At 54.5% G+C, this 16,470-nt stretch overlaps 1 protein-coding gene across 14 annotated transcripts in view; it reads right to left on the reverse strand.

The window, feature by feature from the left end:
* The window catches only part of NCOR2 (nuclear receptor corepressor 2), a 237,237-nt gene extending 221,277 nt beyond the window's left edge, over positions 1–15,960 (reverse strand). For 7 of the 14 annotated variants that reach the window (XM_027567019.1, XM_027567021.1, XM_027567028.1 and 4 more), the window contains exon 1: positions 15,753–15,959. The gene's annotated coding sequence lies outside the window, so the exon portion shown is untranslated. Of the gene's footprint in view, positions 1–15,752 lie in introns of all 14 variants that reach the window. The other 7 variants (XM_027567024.1, XM_027567022.1, XM_027567025.1 and 4 more) reach the window with 3 other exon arrangements.
* Between the last annotated feature and the right edge of the window lie 510 nt (positions 15,961–16,470).

Here is a 16,470-nt window from a genome sequence, read left to right on the forward strand (position 1 = left end):
CCTTAATTCCCCATTGCCATGAGGACGAGATGGTTGGACGGCATCACCAACTCCATGGACATGAGTTTGAGCAAACTCTAGGAGATAGCGAAGGACAGGGAAGCCTGGCGTGCTGCAGTCCATGGGGTGGCAAGGAGTGGACACGACTTAGCAACTGAACAACAGTGTAACCCAGAACAACCACAGGTTGTGGGATTTATGGTTGTGCAGATCTTTGAAGGAGACATTCATCTGCCTTACCACCGGCTCCAAAACATCTCTAGGGCTCGAGGGAACCACTCCAAAGGCCCACTCTACAAACCCTGAACTCTAGGAGGCAACTGTTGAGTCCACGTGACTCAGTCTCTCCACACCTACACAGCGAGAGAAGGCATACCCCTTTATGTCACCTGGATGGTGAATACATATCCCAAGGGTGCTCAATCTAGCCTCTGATGAAAATGTGAATCAAGCAGAGCCCTATGGCTTATCACTAGAGACTTCTCTAAGACAACAAATAACTCATCCATCAATCTCCTCAGGCACCTTTTGTGGGTTTGAGGGGGACCAGTCATAAATCAACCTATTGTACATCTCCTACTCCAGCAAGATCCGTAACAAGACGTCCTGTTAAACCTTCTTCTTCACGTCCCTGCATTCTAGGTCAAGAACACCACTGGCACTAAGAAAGCATCTAACCTCTGGGAAAACAGAAAGCTTTGCAAGGTACAACTGACCTGTAGCATGATACTTAAACTTGGAAAACTGCCCCAAGGACCAAGACCTCACTGCGTAGCTGGTATCAGCCAGAGACAGGGGTGGGTGGTGAGGAGGGACTGGGGAAACACAGGCCACCCAGTGTACCCAGCAGCACGACCAACTGGGGCATCCCTGGAGTGAGTCAGCACCCTTTCCCCATTGCTCCTAATGACCACAGCTCACTGACCCCACCCTGGAGCCGGGCCTCCAGGGACCTGGCAATGCAGACAGAGACAAGGTGAACCCTGTCCCATGACCCAACATAATGACATTAACATAGCAGCCATCAACGTGAAAGATGATAGAGGACACAGTGATATAGTCTCCTTGCTTCAAAGCCTTTGTGCATCTCTTTCCTGCCAGATAAATCTGGGAGGACGATGCCAAGGCCCAGAGAAGTTGTACAAGAATTACACAGCAACCCAAGATGGGTCTCAAATGCCCATGCCCATGCTCATGCTGACGGTCCACCTCCCAGTCCAGGATGCTCCAGGCAGCTCCATCCCATCTTCCCCTTCCTACCTGCATTTAAAAAGGGCCCATCTCCCCTCTCCAGCCTCCATCAATGCCCTCCTCCCACTTATCTCCCCTCCAAGGAAAAAACTACCCCCACCATGTCAAACCATCTACCAAGCCCTCCACACCTCCCTGGCTGCCATCCAAACACCCAGGAGACACTCTTTACGGCTCAGGGAGCTCAGAGGCATCCCAGACACATAGCCAGGGGCTCAGGGGCACAGAGAGGGCAGGGAGGGCCCAAAGGTCACACAGCAAACCTGCAGAGCAACGCCTGGGGTGCACACATGCTTCCACCTTGGCACTTCCACCAGGAGAAGCTCAGTTCCAGGAGGCGCTGCGGCAAGGGGGCAGCAGCCAGAGCCCAGGTGCCATGAGCAGCTTCCTGCTTGCCACTGCGGCTGCTATTTATAGTCTCAGTAGTGGGGTCATCTTCCTGCAAGGCAGAGCCCAGGAGCCTGCGGGGAGCCTGAGAGGATGACCTCAAGGGGGATGGGCCAGGCCAGGCCAAGGCACCCAGGGCCAGCCCCCAGGGTCCACAGTCCAGGGGCAGCGGGGAGGAAGACAGAAAGAAAGTCCAGATGTTCCCCGCGACAACCACACACCAAGGAAGGGGCTTACAGGCTGTGTGCCCTGAACCAATGACATCACCCCTCTGTGCCTTGACTTCCCCATCATTAAACAGGAAAATTAACAGTTCTGACCACAAGTGTGATTGTGGTCATTGTGAGGCTCTCATTATCGTGAGGCTTAAATGAGCTAATAGGAAACAGCATGCAGTGAACTTGCCCGGAAAGCCTCTGTCAACTCAGACTCCACCTCCAACCCCTGAGCCCTGCACAGAGACCAAACAAGGAATTCGAGGAGGGAGATGGCATGCACATCACCTGTCCAGGGAAGGTCACCATCACTGAGAACACCCTAGGTGCCCTAATCCACCCTACCCCTCTAGGAGGCAGGGAGGACATTTACTTCCATTTTCTGGATGTGGAAACTGAGGCTCAGAGCAAAAGAAGAATCCAGCCCAAGAAAGGGAGAAGGGGCCCTCCCATCCCTGGGTTTCATGGAGTTACTTGGGGTCTTCTCTCTCACTCTAACAGCAGACAGGCTTCTAGGCCCTGGGAATGCTCCCCTCACACCTTCCCCATCCCCACCGCTAAGCACAGGACTCCCTTTCCTGGGATGGGGTCCGGGGCGTACAGAGCCAGGAAGGAGCTGTCCCAGGTCACAAGAACATCCAGAGGCCACCCACCCAAGGGAACACTGGCTTAAAGTCCCCCAGGCACCTGGAGTCATCTAGCTATGATGTTTCACCCCTCCTCCAAAAAAACAGCAAAGGGAACATCCACACAGCAAACTGAAAATACCAACACCACCAAATGCCAACTGAACTAAGTCTTTCTCTGAGCTCTCAGTGCCAGACAGTGAGCCCCTGCATGTGTCACCTCACTTAACCCTTCCAACAGCCTCAAGAGACCAGTGATCTGATTGTGCCCATTTCATGGATGGGGAAAACTGAGGCCTGGAGTAGCCAGGACCTTATTATCCCAAACCCGCCCTCTCCAGAGCAACCAGCTCCGCTCTGCAGAGGACCATCCTGACCACCCACAAGAGAGACAGGGAGGGAGTAGCTGAAGGCCCAGGGACCTGGGGGGGTGGGGCAGGGTGATGTCCTGTGGTGAGTTGGAAGGGGGTTTCAGGTGAGGGCAAAGGTATCAGATGCAGGGACAGACAGACAACTTTGGGTCCCAAAACATCCTGCAGTGGGATGCCAGGTCAGGCCATGCCTAGCCGGCACCTGACAGTCGACACATTTATTGAGCACCTACTGTGTGTCCAGAGGTGTTCTAGAACCAGGATGCGGCAGTGACTGTGGACCATAGTCCCTGCCTTCTGGAATACGCATTCTAGCAGGGCTGACGGAAAACAGCACTTTGAACAGACGAAACCACAGTTCATCAAAAGGAGACACGTGCTAAGAAACAACTGAAGGAGGAGAAGAGAGGGCTTGAGGTGGAGAAGGTGCAGTTTTAAATAAGATGCCCAGAGAAGGACCCACAGTAAAGGTGGCAGCTGAGCGTAAGATGGCAAAGGAATGATGCCAGCCATCCAGACACCTGGAGGAAGAGTGTTGTAGGCACAGCATGTGCAAAGGCACTGAGGCAGGAGCATGTCAGTGAATTTCAGCAGGGAGGCCAGTGTGGCTGGTTTCAGATCAGGGGAACAGATCTGAAATTGAATGGGCATGGGGGAGCAGACTGTGCAGGGACCTGTAGGCACAATAAAGAGTGGACTTTTGGAACTTCCCCAGTGGCCCAGTGGCTAAAGCTTCCAAAGCAGGGGGCACAGGCTTAGTCCCTGGTGGAGAAACTAAGATCTCACATACTTCGTGGTGCAGCCAGAGCAGAAAATAAATAGAGTTGGCTTTTATGCTGCCTGAGATGGGAGGGCTCTGATCACAGGAGGGACAGGTCTAAAACAAAACCCCCTGGCTGCCATGTGAGGAACATGATTAGGCTGACTGGTGAGGAGGCTGCTGCAATAGTCCCAGCAAGTGATGGGATGATGGGAGCTCTATTAGTTTCCTGGAGCTGCTCTACCAAATGATCGCAAACTAGGTGGCCTAAAACAATACAAATTTATTCTCTCACAGTTATGGAAGTCAGAAGTCTGAAATCAGGGTGTAAGGTAGGTACTTACTTCCTCTCGGCAGGGAGTGTGTTCCATGGATCTAACCAGCAATCCTCAACATTCTTTGGCTTGTAGACGGATCACTCCAGTGTCTGCCTCCATCTTCACAAGGCTTTCTCTTCTTTTAAGGACACCAGTCCAATTATTGCATGTAAGATCACCCTACTCTAACGTGACCTTATCTTAATTAATTACCTCTGCAACGACCCTATTTCAAAATAAGGCCTCCCCTCTGAGGTTCAGGGAAGCACATGAATTTGGTGGTGGGCAGGGGTGGGGGGGGGGGGCCGTGGTGGGGTGTGCTGGTAGGGGACCCTCTTCCACCCAGTACAGTGGCTTAGATGGAGTAGGCAGCAGAGGTGGGCCAAAGTGAAAATGGTTAAAAGTACTCAAGAGGGGGACTTCCCTGGTGATCCAGTGGTTAAGATACTAAGCTTCCAATTCAGGAGACACGGGTTCAATCCTCGGTCAGAGAACTAAGATCCCAAATGCCTCAAGGCGTGGCCAAAAGATAAACCATAAAATAAAACATAAGGATGGGAGACCGCATTGGTGGGTATATGCAGCAAGGAAAAGTGGGCGCCTCTCTATCTCTCCCCGCAATTTCATCCTCTCCTGGTTTAATTGGTCACAGGAGTTACCACCACACATAATTCCCACCAGAACCCCACCCTGCCAACCAAGCCTGAGCCCCCAGGACCCTGGAGGACCCCTGATCCCACTGGGCTCTGCAGCATCTTCAGGGCCTGCTCCACTCCTGGCCCGGTGGCCTGGCAGACAAGTCCCGCCAAGCCCCGGGGCAGCACATCCCCGGCCCCCCACCTCGGCCTGGCAGGCTTGCCTCGTTAGCCTAACGAGCAGGGCCCCGGTGCCAGGCGGTTGCCATGGCCACGGAGACAGCACCGCAGCGCTGGGCGATGCTCCCAGAGGGTCTGTGGCGGGCACCAGAGTTCAGCCTGAGGACAAGCAGGGGCCCTCGAGGCACCCCTCTCCTCATGGGGTCCCCACCATGTGCACCTCTGGGCCTGGCCTCAGGGACTTCTGACTGCCAGCATCTCCCAGAGAGGAACCCCCAGGCCACAAAGAAAAATTCACTCCCCTGCCACTCATCCCTCCAGACCTGCCTGGCTAGAAGTGCCCCACCACTCCAACACAACACACAGTTAATTGCAGGGGTGGCCAGCCACGGGGAGGTCAGAGGTCAGCGGGCAGCTGGGGAGACAGGCCTCCAAGGCAGTGAGAAGGGCCTGGATTTCAGGCAAGCAGTGCTGGGAAGCCCTTCGGGCTCACGGGGCTCTGAGTAAGGTCAGGGCACTGCCCCAGTGGCCCCACCCCGTAGCTGCTTACACAGGACAGACTGTGGGGGCAAGACAAATGGAGGCTTCTGCGGGCACTGGGCGGGTGAGAGGGTGACCCCCAGGTCTCTGGCCTGGCCCCACACTCCGGGAGCAAGCTCAGGCTGGGAGTCTGGGGGCAAAGGGGAACCATAGGTCCATTTTGGGACACAGTAGTTCTGAAGCCCCTTTAGGACATCTGTGAACAATGTAAAGGAGGCTGGATCAGCCTGCCTGGTCCCAGAGTGGGCTCCCTGGGTTTATGAGCTGCAGACAGGAAAGTGAGGGGCAAGGATAGGGCCTGCTGGACTAACTACTAACTCAAGCCTCCAGTGGCCCCTTAGCTCCCTTTGCCTCACCACACCCTGAGTTGTGTGCATTCATAACCCCATTTTCCCTGGTGAGTAAACTAAGGCACTTCATGCAGCGGCTCCATTACTTGTCCTAGGTTGCACTGGACTCTGCCCCGTGGCTCACTCGAGCTCCCGTTCACAAGCCCTAAAACCCAAACACAAGTCACCGAAAACCAAGCCAAGCCCAGGAGACAGGAGGCAGAGAGTCAGCCCCACGGGTCCCTGGGAAATATACCCACACGTGCACTCCGGTGGGCAGCTGGCTGTGATCTCATCTGATTCTACCCGTGGCTTACTTTTCTCCCCCTACTTCCTTTCCAGCTCAAAGAAATATCCCAGGGTCAACAGAAGGAAGCAGAAATATCCAAAAGCATCAGCAGAGCGCCAAGGCTGGAACAAGAGCCCAGAGGCCCCTAAGTGTCGACACACCTTCAGCATTGTCACGGCAACAATTCCAAAATCCCTGGGCCCTGGCTACAGAACAGACGGAAGTGACACTCCACCGGGGAGTGCTAAGTGTCACCTATCCGATTCCAGGGCCTTCCTTCAGGCCAAGTGGTTCACAAGGGCCCCAGGGCCTCCGATAGGGATATTTCACCTTCCAGGTTACTGACTGTCATCTTCCTGAGTCCAACCCAAGGCGTAAGTGTGTGTTAAGTCGCTTCAGTCGTGTCTGATTCTGTGCAACCCTATGGACCGTAGCCCACCAGGCTCCTCTGTCTATGGGATTCTCCAGGCAAGAACACTGGAGTGGGTTGCCATACCTTACTCCAAGGGATCTTCCTGACCCAAGGATCAAACCCAGCTTCCCTGTGTCTCTAGCATTGACAGGCTAATTCTTTACCACTAGAGTCACCTGGGAAGCCAAAGCCCCAACCCAAGATGACACCCAACGACCAGGTTCTTGCCCAGGGTATGACCTTTGTTAAGACACTCCATGGGGCCAGGTCTTGGCTTCCCCTAGAATTATCCATTAGGAAATCACCCACCCCACCCCCACCCCCACAGGCACTCAGGAGGAACAAACATGGAAACATCTTGCAAGTGTTTTCCCTTTTCTTTGCTCCTGTCTGCTCCAGCTCACCCTTCAAGAACTGAGACAACTTTTTTTTTTTTTTCTGAGACAACTTTTAGGAATGCATATGATATGATAAAATTCAGAGAGCAAGCCCAAGAAGAAAATTCAGGGATGAACCAATCTGAAATCAGGATAGAATCCCAAACACAAACCAGATTAGACTGCTGAAGGCAGGCAGCAAAATTTGGCTCTGAGCTTCCTAGTGGCCAAAGCAAAGAGGGAAACAAGATGGGTTCTAAGTGACTTTGCAACAAGTGTGAAAACTATGTAGCACCAGGTGTTATAGCAATCCTTCAGCCCTGGACAGAAGAGATTATAGCCTCAAACACCATCTAAGAACCCAAAAATCCATGCCAAAGGTCAGCTGCCTTGACCATCCCCACTTTCCTATTGCACTCAACAATAGCATCAGCATAACAGCGAGAACAGTGAGCCAGGCAAGAATAAGGGTTGTTTGTTGTTTTTGTTTTGTTTTTAGTATTTACTTATTTGGCTGTGTCAGATCTCTGTTGCAACACGTGGGATCTTTTGTTGCCGTGCACGGATTCTCTAGCTGTGGCGTGGGCTCAGTAGTTGTGGCACGTGGGCTTAGTTGCTCCATGGCATGCAGGATCTTAGTTCCCTGACCAGGGATCGAACCCACATCCCCAGCATTCTAAGGCAGGATTCTTAACCACGGGACCACCAGAGAAGTCTTTGGTGTGACCCTTAAACTCACAACCCTCTTAAGGGCCCCCGTTCCTCTGACATGACCCTGGAAGATTATGCTGAAGTTAAAAAGAGCATGGCAGCTCTCTATCAGGGGTCGGCAAACGTAAAGGGCAAGAGAACCAATATTCCACCTTTTGTCAGCCTTCCGGCCTCTGTCATAACTCCTCAATTTTGCAGCTGTACCCGGAAAACGAAGAATTTGATGCTTTTGAACTGTGGTGTTGGAGAAGACTCTTGAGAGTCCCTTGGACTGCAAGGAGATCCAACCAGTCCATTCTAAAGGAGATCAGTGCTGGGTGTTCTTTGGAAGGAATGATGCTAAAGCTGAAACTCCAGTACTTTGGCCACCTCATGCGAAGAGTTGACTCATTGGAAAAGATTCTGATGCTGGGAGGGATTGGGGGCAGGAGGAAAAGGGGACCACAGAGGATGAGATGGCTGGATGGCATCATCGACTCGATGGACGTGAGTTTGAGTGAACTCCAGGAATTGGTGATGGACAGGGAGGCCTGGCGTGCTGCAATTCATGGGGTCGCAAAGAGTCGGACACGACTGAGTGACTGAACTGAACTGACTGACCCTGAAAATGACCACAGACTATACACGAATGAATGAGCATGTGTTAGTCACTCAGTCATGTCCAACTCTTTGCAACCCCATAGACTGTAGCCTGCCAGGCTTCTCTATCTATGGGATTCTCTAGGCAAGATACCGGAGTGGGTAGCCATTCCCTACTCCAGGAGAATCTTCCCTACCCAGGGATCGAACTCTGGCCTCCCATGTTGTAGGCAGATTCTTTTCCACCTGAGCCACCAGGAAGCTGCATTCTGATAAACTTGACAGCGGATGCTGAAATTTGAATTTCACTTACTTTCACATGTCACAAAATATTCTTTTTTTTTTCCCAACCATCAAAAAAACGTAAAAACCATTCTCAGCTTGGGCATATAAAAAACAGGAGGTGGGCTGGATTTGGCCTGCGGGCCATACTTTGTGAACCCCAGCTCTCTATATATTTCAGAATAAATCAAGATGTATTATAATTTAAAGGAGGAAAGAAAGACATAAATATGGTGTGATACCATGTGTGTGCTTGTTTTTAAAGGGAACACACACATCTATGTCCCTGTGAGGCGGACATATGGCCGGAGTATCTCTGAGAGGAAACCAGACCCGTGTGGATCTGCCTCGGGGGACACAAACAGAAGGCCAAGAACAGGAAGGAGACTTCCCTCGACACCTCCTGTGTTCTGTTTTAATTTTTTTAACAGGCCCATGCTTCTTCTTTTATTAAAATAAGTTTTTATAAAGCCCAAAAGCAAGTGGCAGGGTTGGAGTACACTGTCATTGCTTAGTCACTCTTTTGCAACCCCATAGACTGTAGCCCACCAGGCTCCTCTGTCCATGGGATTCTCCAGGCAAGAATACTGGAGTGGGTTGCCAATTCCTTCTCCAGAGGATGTTCCCAACCCAGGCATCAAGCCTGTGTCTCCTGCATTGGCAGGCGAATTCTTTACCGTTTTAGCCACCAGGGAAGCCCTAGGAGTGTATCATTTTGGGGGTTTTCTGTATTTTTCAAATGACAAATAAAAAGCAATGCTGTCTGCTCTCCCAAAGTTAATCTAGTTGTTATCAACATGGAAAGACATCCATAATGTGTTAATCCATAGCAGGAAAAAAGTACAGACCACGACAGCCCCTGTGGGAAGCAGGCCTGCTCAACGGATCTGCAGGTGTGGACACAGTCAAGGCAGGGGTTGGACCATCATCTCTACAAACCTGAGATTCTTCTGAGCCTGAGTCCAAGACTCCTGAACCTCAACTCAGCCCCCCGTGGGAGCGGCCCACACTTTGCACAGACCTGAGGCTATCTCCCGTGCTGCAGAAAGGACAGTCAGGGGAGGAAGTAGGGGACACTTGAGCCAGCTCCCCAGTCTCAGGGATGCTGGCCTGGTAGGACCAGAAAGGGTAATAACGTACAGCCAGTGGCCTGAATTCTGGCATTTGGCCCTGAGTCAAGAAAGAAGGGGAACTTCCCTGGCGGTCCGGTGGTTAAAACTCTGTGCTTCCACCGCAAGGGGCACGGGTTCGATCCCTGGTTGGAGAACTAAGATCCCACAAGCCACAAGACAAAAAAAAAAACAGAGAAGGCAAGGCTCTACCGTCAAGCTGCCCAAGAGGAACAAAGCCCACTAGTCATATTTTGTGTGTGCGTGCTCAGTCGTTCAGTCATGTCCAACTCTACAGACCCTCCAGACTGTAGCCCACCAGGCTAGTCTGTCTATGGGATTTTTCAGTCCAGAATACGGGAGTGGGTTGCCATTTCCTTCTCCAGGGTAACTTCCCGACCCAGGGGTCGAACCCATGTCTCCTGAATTGGCAGGCAGATTCTTTACTGCTGAGCCACAGGAAAATCACATTTTCAATGTTATTAAAAATCAAGTAGCAAATAACAGTCCGATCCTGGGTTGCATTAGCCTCCCTTGAGGTGCTCAGTGCCACCTGTAGAGAGCGGTTAAGGGCAGGTCTGGAACATTCGCACCATCACAGAAAGGTCTCCTGGACAGAGCTGCCACAGAGGCTGGTAGGGCAGGAGAGGGTGGGGACATGAGAGAGGTGGGCAAGGGAAAGTAGACAGAGGGCTGTGGAGTCCAGGCCAGCACCTGGGAGAGACTCAGGCTTTGCTGGGAAACAGGATCACAGAATGTGGAGTCTCCCTCCAAGATGACAAGGCTCCGGTGGCTCCAGGCAGAGAAAAAGCACACGAAAGAAGGAAAAAAACCAGCTGCTGAGAGTCAGGCCCGGCTCCCATATGCTGAATCTTGTTTCATCATCCAGTCTTGGGCCTTCTGACCAGGGCAGGCATCAGACACAGCCACATGTGGCTTTTTAAATGTAAGTTAATTAACATGAAATAAAATTGCCAGTTCAGCCGGCACTAGCCACATTTCAAGCTCTCAAAAGCCACACATACCTAGCGGGTGCGCATATGTGCGTGCACTTAGTCGTTCAGTCGCGTTCGCCTCTTGGTGACCCCATGGGCTGTAGCCCGGCAGACTTCTCTGTTCATGGGATTCTCCAGGCAAGAATACTGGAGTGGGGTGTCATTCCCTTCTCCAGGGGATCTTCCTGACCCAGGGATCGAACCCGGGTCTCCTGCATTGCAGGCAGATTCTTTACCGTCTGAGCCACCAGGGAAGCCCACCTCATGGTTAGGCGACAGCAAAGGTCCAGAATGTTCCCCACCAATACCAGGAGCGCCGGGACAGTGCAGCCCTAGATGGTCTTCCCAGGGGTGTTATTTTGCATATCCCACTCCCCCATTTAAGGATAAGAAAACTGAGGCCGAAAGGCTTTTAATGGAGGGGAGCAGGATTTGAGCCAGGTCTGATTCAAAGGAGCCCTTTCGAGAACCACCCCCCAGCCGCAGGGGTAAGGGGAAGCTCAGCTCTCCCCCAGGAGGCTCCCTGTGTCCTCCCCATCAGTCTTCCCCCCACTTTCCAGGCGGCCTAAGCCCTCCAACTTCAGTTCCCAGCAGGTGCTAGGGAATTAAAAGCAGAACAGAAAACCTTGGCCTTCAAGGGCCCAGGTCTCCTGGGCAGATCTGGGAATCACCAACCAGTCGGACAGGAGAGGAGCCTGCTGCCTCCAGAGAGTAACCAGCCCAGGCACGGGGTTCAGGTGAAGAGATTATTCCATAAGATCCTTCCCAGCAGCCTTTTAGAAAGAATAGCTTGCATCCAACCAGCCCGTCAGTGAGGACCCAGGTTGAACAAAAATTCTACAGGCGCAAAGTCTCCCCTCTCCAATGGTGGGAGCATCGGGGAGGGGCAAAATAACAACAGCTCCTGTGATATATCATGACATCCACAGAGTCCTCCTAACAATAAAACCAGAAGTAGAATCATCATCATCCCTATTTTAGAAATGAGCAAACTGAGGCTCAGAGAAGTTAAATAACCCATCCAGAATCACACAACTTGAAACTGCAGAGCGGAAATTAAACCCAACGCTCTAGCTTTCTGCCTTTAATCCTCTCCCCCTACCCCACGGCCCTAGTGGGTAATATGCCCATTGTGCAGACCACGGCACCCAGACTCTCAGGGGGGCAGGGATCAGTCCCAGGGCACTCTGCTTGCACATGGCTAAGCCGGGGCGGAAACTCACTGGAACTTTGCAATGATCAGTGGTGCGAATCTCAGACAAAACACTCCCAGACAGTCCTCTGCTGTTGGTTTAGGATGATTCTTTACGGATCTATGAACCGAAAGTTCCCAAGTTCCCTCCCCCTGGGCGTGGTGGTGGGGAAGTGCCCAGGCAGAAAAGCCTCACTTTCGACTAAAAGAAAGACAGTGATGATGATTTTGATCATCATAAGAAAGGCATACCACCATATGACCTTGGGGCTGGCCTGGCACCTCTGACCCGCGCCCTCATCTGTAAAACCGGAAAAAGCTGTCATCCGCCGCAGGCCTTTCCAAGGTCTCCAGCTACAAAGAACCCCAGGGCTGCCCGCCAGCAAGCAGGAGCTCATCTGATGCAGTTTTCTGGAGTCCCATAATACGCCATGCTAAATAATTCAAAACCATGTTTTCATTTCAAAATAAACACAGCCCTGTCGCTACAGCGAATGCCAAATTTGCATGAATGTTTAAGATAAAATGAGACTTCAAAGGAACTTCAGACCTGCTTCTGGCACTGTCCCCCCTCCCCGAATCCTGGGGAGAGCAAGTTCTCAGTCTCCAGCCCCGTAGGGCAAAGATCTATAGGTGCTGCTCAAATAAGAAACATCATTTCTTTCTTCCTGTCTTCTGTGGCAGCTCCACTGAGCAGGTCTGCAGTATGTTCATTCTTGCTGCACCAAGGCGACCATGAGTAACCCCAGGTCTTAATTCTTAGCTCCATATCCAAACTGTGTGACCTTGGGCAAGTCACCTAACCTCTCTGTGCTTCTGTGCTTCATTTCGCCATCCATAAAATGGGATGATATGAGCCCTGACCTCACAGCGCAATAATGAACAGTAAAAAGATTCCTGATGAAGGTGGACCTGGCACATAGTAAGCACTTTATATATGTTGGCTGTTATTATTGGATTACTGCATCATATTTAGTATTTTTCAGCTCCTAAACCAAAACTTCACTTGACAGGTTGTAAAGTCCCTTCCCCACCTCCAAGGATCCTCCAAAAATGCCAGATGATCTTTTCTAAGCATCACTTCCTTGGGGGACTCTGCATACCCACTCATGGAACAAGCCTTTTAAGAAGACTCCCCTGGCCTGACCCTGGGCAGCCTGGCCCTCCCCAAGCAGGCAACCCAGGCTCCCATCCCCTCCTGGCCCCCTTCCCTGGGCGCCCAGGGCAGGAAGGACCAGTTCCTCCAAGCTGTTTCCCTGGCAGGGAGTCTGGTCTTGAAGGTATCACCTGGGGAGGCTGCTGTTGGCATTAGAAAGATGAAGAGGAAATAGAGGAGGAGGGAAAAACACACACAAATAAAAGCTCTCAGCCCCCTATTGTCAGAGGCAGCATTTGATGTGGGGGATTTACGGTTCAGAGAGCTGTTGGAAGGATGGGGTGAGAGCTCCAGGTCTCTTGCAGGAGCATCTCTGCTTCTTACAGAAGGGAGACCCCTCCAGCTGGGTTATGCCTAGCAGCACTTCCCCCCACCCCTCTGCCCCGCAAAAAAAAAAAAAAAAATCTCAGCGTGAACCAACTTTTCCACCCACTGCCAGGTTGGGAGTACCATCACCTCTAGTCAGAGGGTATCCAGGCCAGGCAGCCTCCATCCAGACTGAATGGCAAGATGCTGGGGGCCAGGACTCCTGGGGCCTCTTTCCAACGCCAGCCAGCCGGCGAGTGTGAGCCCCGCCAATCCCCCCAACCCCCATGCCCGGAGAACAATCAAGCCTTCCCTGCTCGGGCCTTTCATGCAGCTAAATTCGTGTTTGCAGAGCCCTCAGAAATCTTTAGGAGGTGGTATGAGTATTATTAATTGGGGAAAAAAGAACGGATTATGCCAAATAAAATCCTTCCCACGTAGCCAAACCCTCGCGGAAGGAAGGAGGGAGGGTTCTGCCCCACGAGGGGGTCTCCATCCCTCACGGGGGCCTGACAGCCACATTACCATTTACATGGCTTTATCAATAGTATTGATCCCAGAGCAAGCGTAAATAGCTCGGTGGGAAGAGGCAGGGGCTGGGGCCCGCTGGGTACCCGCCCCCACGTCTGGGCACCGCAGACTCCCTGGGCACCCGGCGGCGGCGGTGGTAAATTTCCAAGCAAAGACAAGGCAGCCGGCGCGAGGAAGCCAGACAGAGCCCGGGACGCCCTGGCAGCCGCCGCCACCGCCTCCTGCGATTCCTCGGCTCTCCGCCGGCGGCCGGCCCCAGCGCCAATCCCAAGCCGGACTCAGTCTGCGCATCTGTTCAGTGGGCTGAAGGCACCACCTGCCCTTCTCTGTCCTCACGGGGAAAAGTCAAGGGGTTGGGGGGGTGGGTTGCAAAGAAGGCCCCCTCCCTTCACCACATCTCCTGGCAAAATGCATGGCCGCCCCTTCTCATCAAATTTCCAGGCCATTGGAGTAAAGACCAAGTTTTAGAACTCAGGAGTAATAATAATAACAACAGTAACTGGTGATACATATACAAGCACCTTCTATGTATTCCCACCCTTGGTTCTCACAACAACCCTCTAAACTCGGTATTATTATTATCATCCCACTTTGCAGATGAGAAGCCTGAGGCACAGGGAGGTTGAGTAATTTGTCCAGAGTCACACTGCCAACAGTGGCAAAAGTGTGATTCCCACCAAAGGCGATACGTTGCACGAGCCGGCTGTGAATGGTTCAGCTCCCCGGGTTCAAGGTCTCTCACTTTCTCAGAGGGCTTTCCCCCTACACCTCAATCCAAAAAAAAAAAAAAGACCACCCACCACGAGGTACATAACAATGCCCGGGGACGTCCTCCCAGCTGACTCCAGGCCCGGAGAACCCCTTCTATCAAAGCAACGGCGGGGACCCAGATCTGGTTTAAAAAGGGCAAAGTCAAGGCCACGGATAACACAACCCCCAACAAGCCCAGAACTCCCTCATCCAGCCAGCCCGCAGGGCTCCTCTCCCCATCCCTCCTCCCTGCCTCCCTCACAGCCTTCCTCCAAATCTGCAAAAGGAAAAAAAAAAAAAAATCATAATAAAACCAGTTCTCACCAACAGGGGGGGAGGAGGAGGGGGAGGAAGCGAGGAGGCTGAGCCGACAGCACAGATCCGCCTCCGCTGCCTGCACCAGACCCTCAGAGAGCCGGAGCGCGCGACAGGCGGCTGGAGGGCCCTCGCTTCCAAAAAAATAAACCTACAATGTAAAAATAACGCCGGGCGCCCTACGTTAATTGGACCCGGGCGACAGCAGCTCACAGGTACAGCGTGTCTCGCCCGCCTGCCCGCCCGCCTAGACCTCTCTCGCTCCCTCGGGCTCTTTCCTGCAAGCGTCCGGGGTGGGGAAGGCGCGCCCCACGGGTCTCCCCCCAACTCCCCGCCAAGTCTCCGGGGGTGCTCCCCCAGCACTAGGACCGGGGGCCTCCAGGTCCAGCCCAAGTGGGATCAGTTCTGAATTCCAACTTCCCAAACTAGTGGCATCCCAAGTATCCGCACAGCCCGGGGGAGGGACCAGGAGGCGGCCCCATGAGGCGTCACCAGCCACGGGAGGCAGGCCCAGACACCAGGAACACCGGCCCAAGGGGGAGGGGGGAGCAAGGGGCGCCTCTCCTCCGGGACCCCGACCCAGAGCCCTCCGACCCCTCGCCCAGGAGCGACCACGCCGGCGGCCCCCAGTCCCCCGTGGCGGGAACCCCTCCCAGGCGCCTTCCACAGCAGCCAGGCCGGGGAGCCGAGGGTGCCATCTCCAGGGGCACCCCCGAGCCGCACTGCCCGCTGGAAAATAAGGCGCAGTGTCACCCCCCAAGTCCAGGGCTGCTTGGAGAGGAGGGAGGCGCATGGCGGCCATGCCCCCAGGGCTGTGGCACACGGTGGGGGGCTGTCCTGCGCAGTTCCAAGACACCCCCCCCCGCCCGCCCTCCCCCCAACGCCTCTTCCCTCCTTCCCGTCCCCTCGCAGGGGAGCTGGAGTTCCCCTAAGTTCCCCGGCACCCCCACGCACGCGGGCCGCAGTGTCTATGGGGCGCCTCGCTCCCCAGCAGGCCACCCCCCGAGAGCGCCAACTCGGGAGTGCAGGGGCCCCGCCAACTCCGCCGCGTGCGCCGACCGATCTTCCCCGATTTCCCCGGAAGCGCGCTCAGCGCCTCACCCCGGCCCTCCGCGGGGACCCCCAGCCCCAACTCACCTCGCGGAGGTGGCGGCGGCGGCGCCCGGGCTTGGGGCGCGCTCGGGCCGCCCGGGCGCTCAGGCAAGTGGCGGTGCAGATCGGGCTGGGGGCGCGCAGCAGGCCCGGCCTCCAGCCGGGGCGCGATCCTCCCGCCGCCGCCTCCTAGGGCGCTAGCCCCCGGTCCCCGAGCCGCAACTTGGCGCGCATCGCGGGGGCGCAGGGCGCGGGCGCACGGCTCGGGCGGGGCGCGGGCGGACACGGGGCTCCGATGCGGCCCGGCCTGCCCGCGGCTCCGCTCCCCGGCGGCGGCGGCGGTGGCGGCGGTGGCGGCGGCGGCGGCGGCGGCGGGAGGGGGAGGAGGGGGCGGGGCGGGAGCCCGGGAGGCGGCGGCTCGGCCTCCCGGCTCCTGGCTCCCCGCCCGCACCGACGCGCCCCGGCCCGGCCCCCTCGGGCTCCTTAAAGGGCCCACGTTGCCTCCCCCGGGCCTGCGCGCACCCACTCGCGCGTGCACACGCTGCCACACAGACACACACACGCTTGGGCGCGACGCCGAGTTTCTTTTTAGCAGCTCCCTGAAGGAGGAAGGAGGGGGAAAGCGCCTCCCCATCCCGCCCCCTCCTCCTCCAGTGGGCCGTGCGCCCTCCTCTTCCCCAGCCCCAGATACTTCACTCCAAGTATAATCGCGTTTCAGCTATTAAATTATCAGTCTAACTCCGGAGTGACCAGTGGATGGGGA

The sequence above is a fragment of the Bos indicus x Bos taurus genome, chromosome 17, assembly GCF_003369695.1.
Source record: "Bos indicus x Bos taurus breed Angus x Brahman F1 hybrid chromosome 17, Bos_hybrid_MaternalHap_v2.0, whole genome shotgun sequence".
In the NCBI taxonomy this organism is placed as follows: domain Eukaryota; kingdom Metazoa; phylum Chordata; class Mammalia; order Artiodactyla; family Bovidae; genus Bos; species Bos indicus x Bos taurus.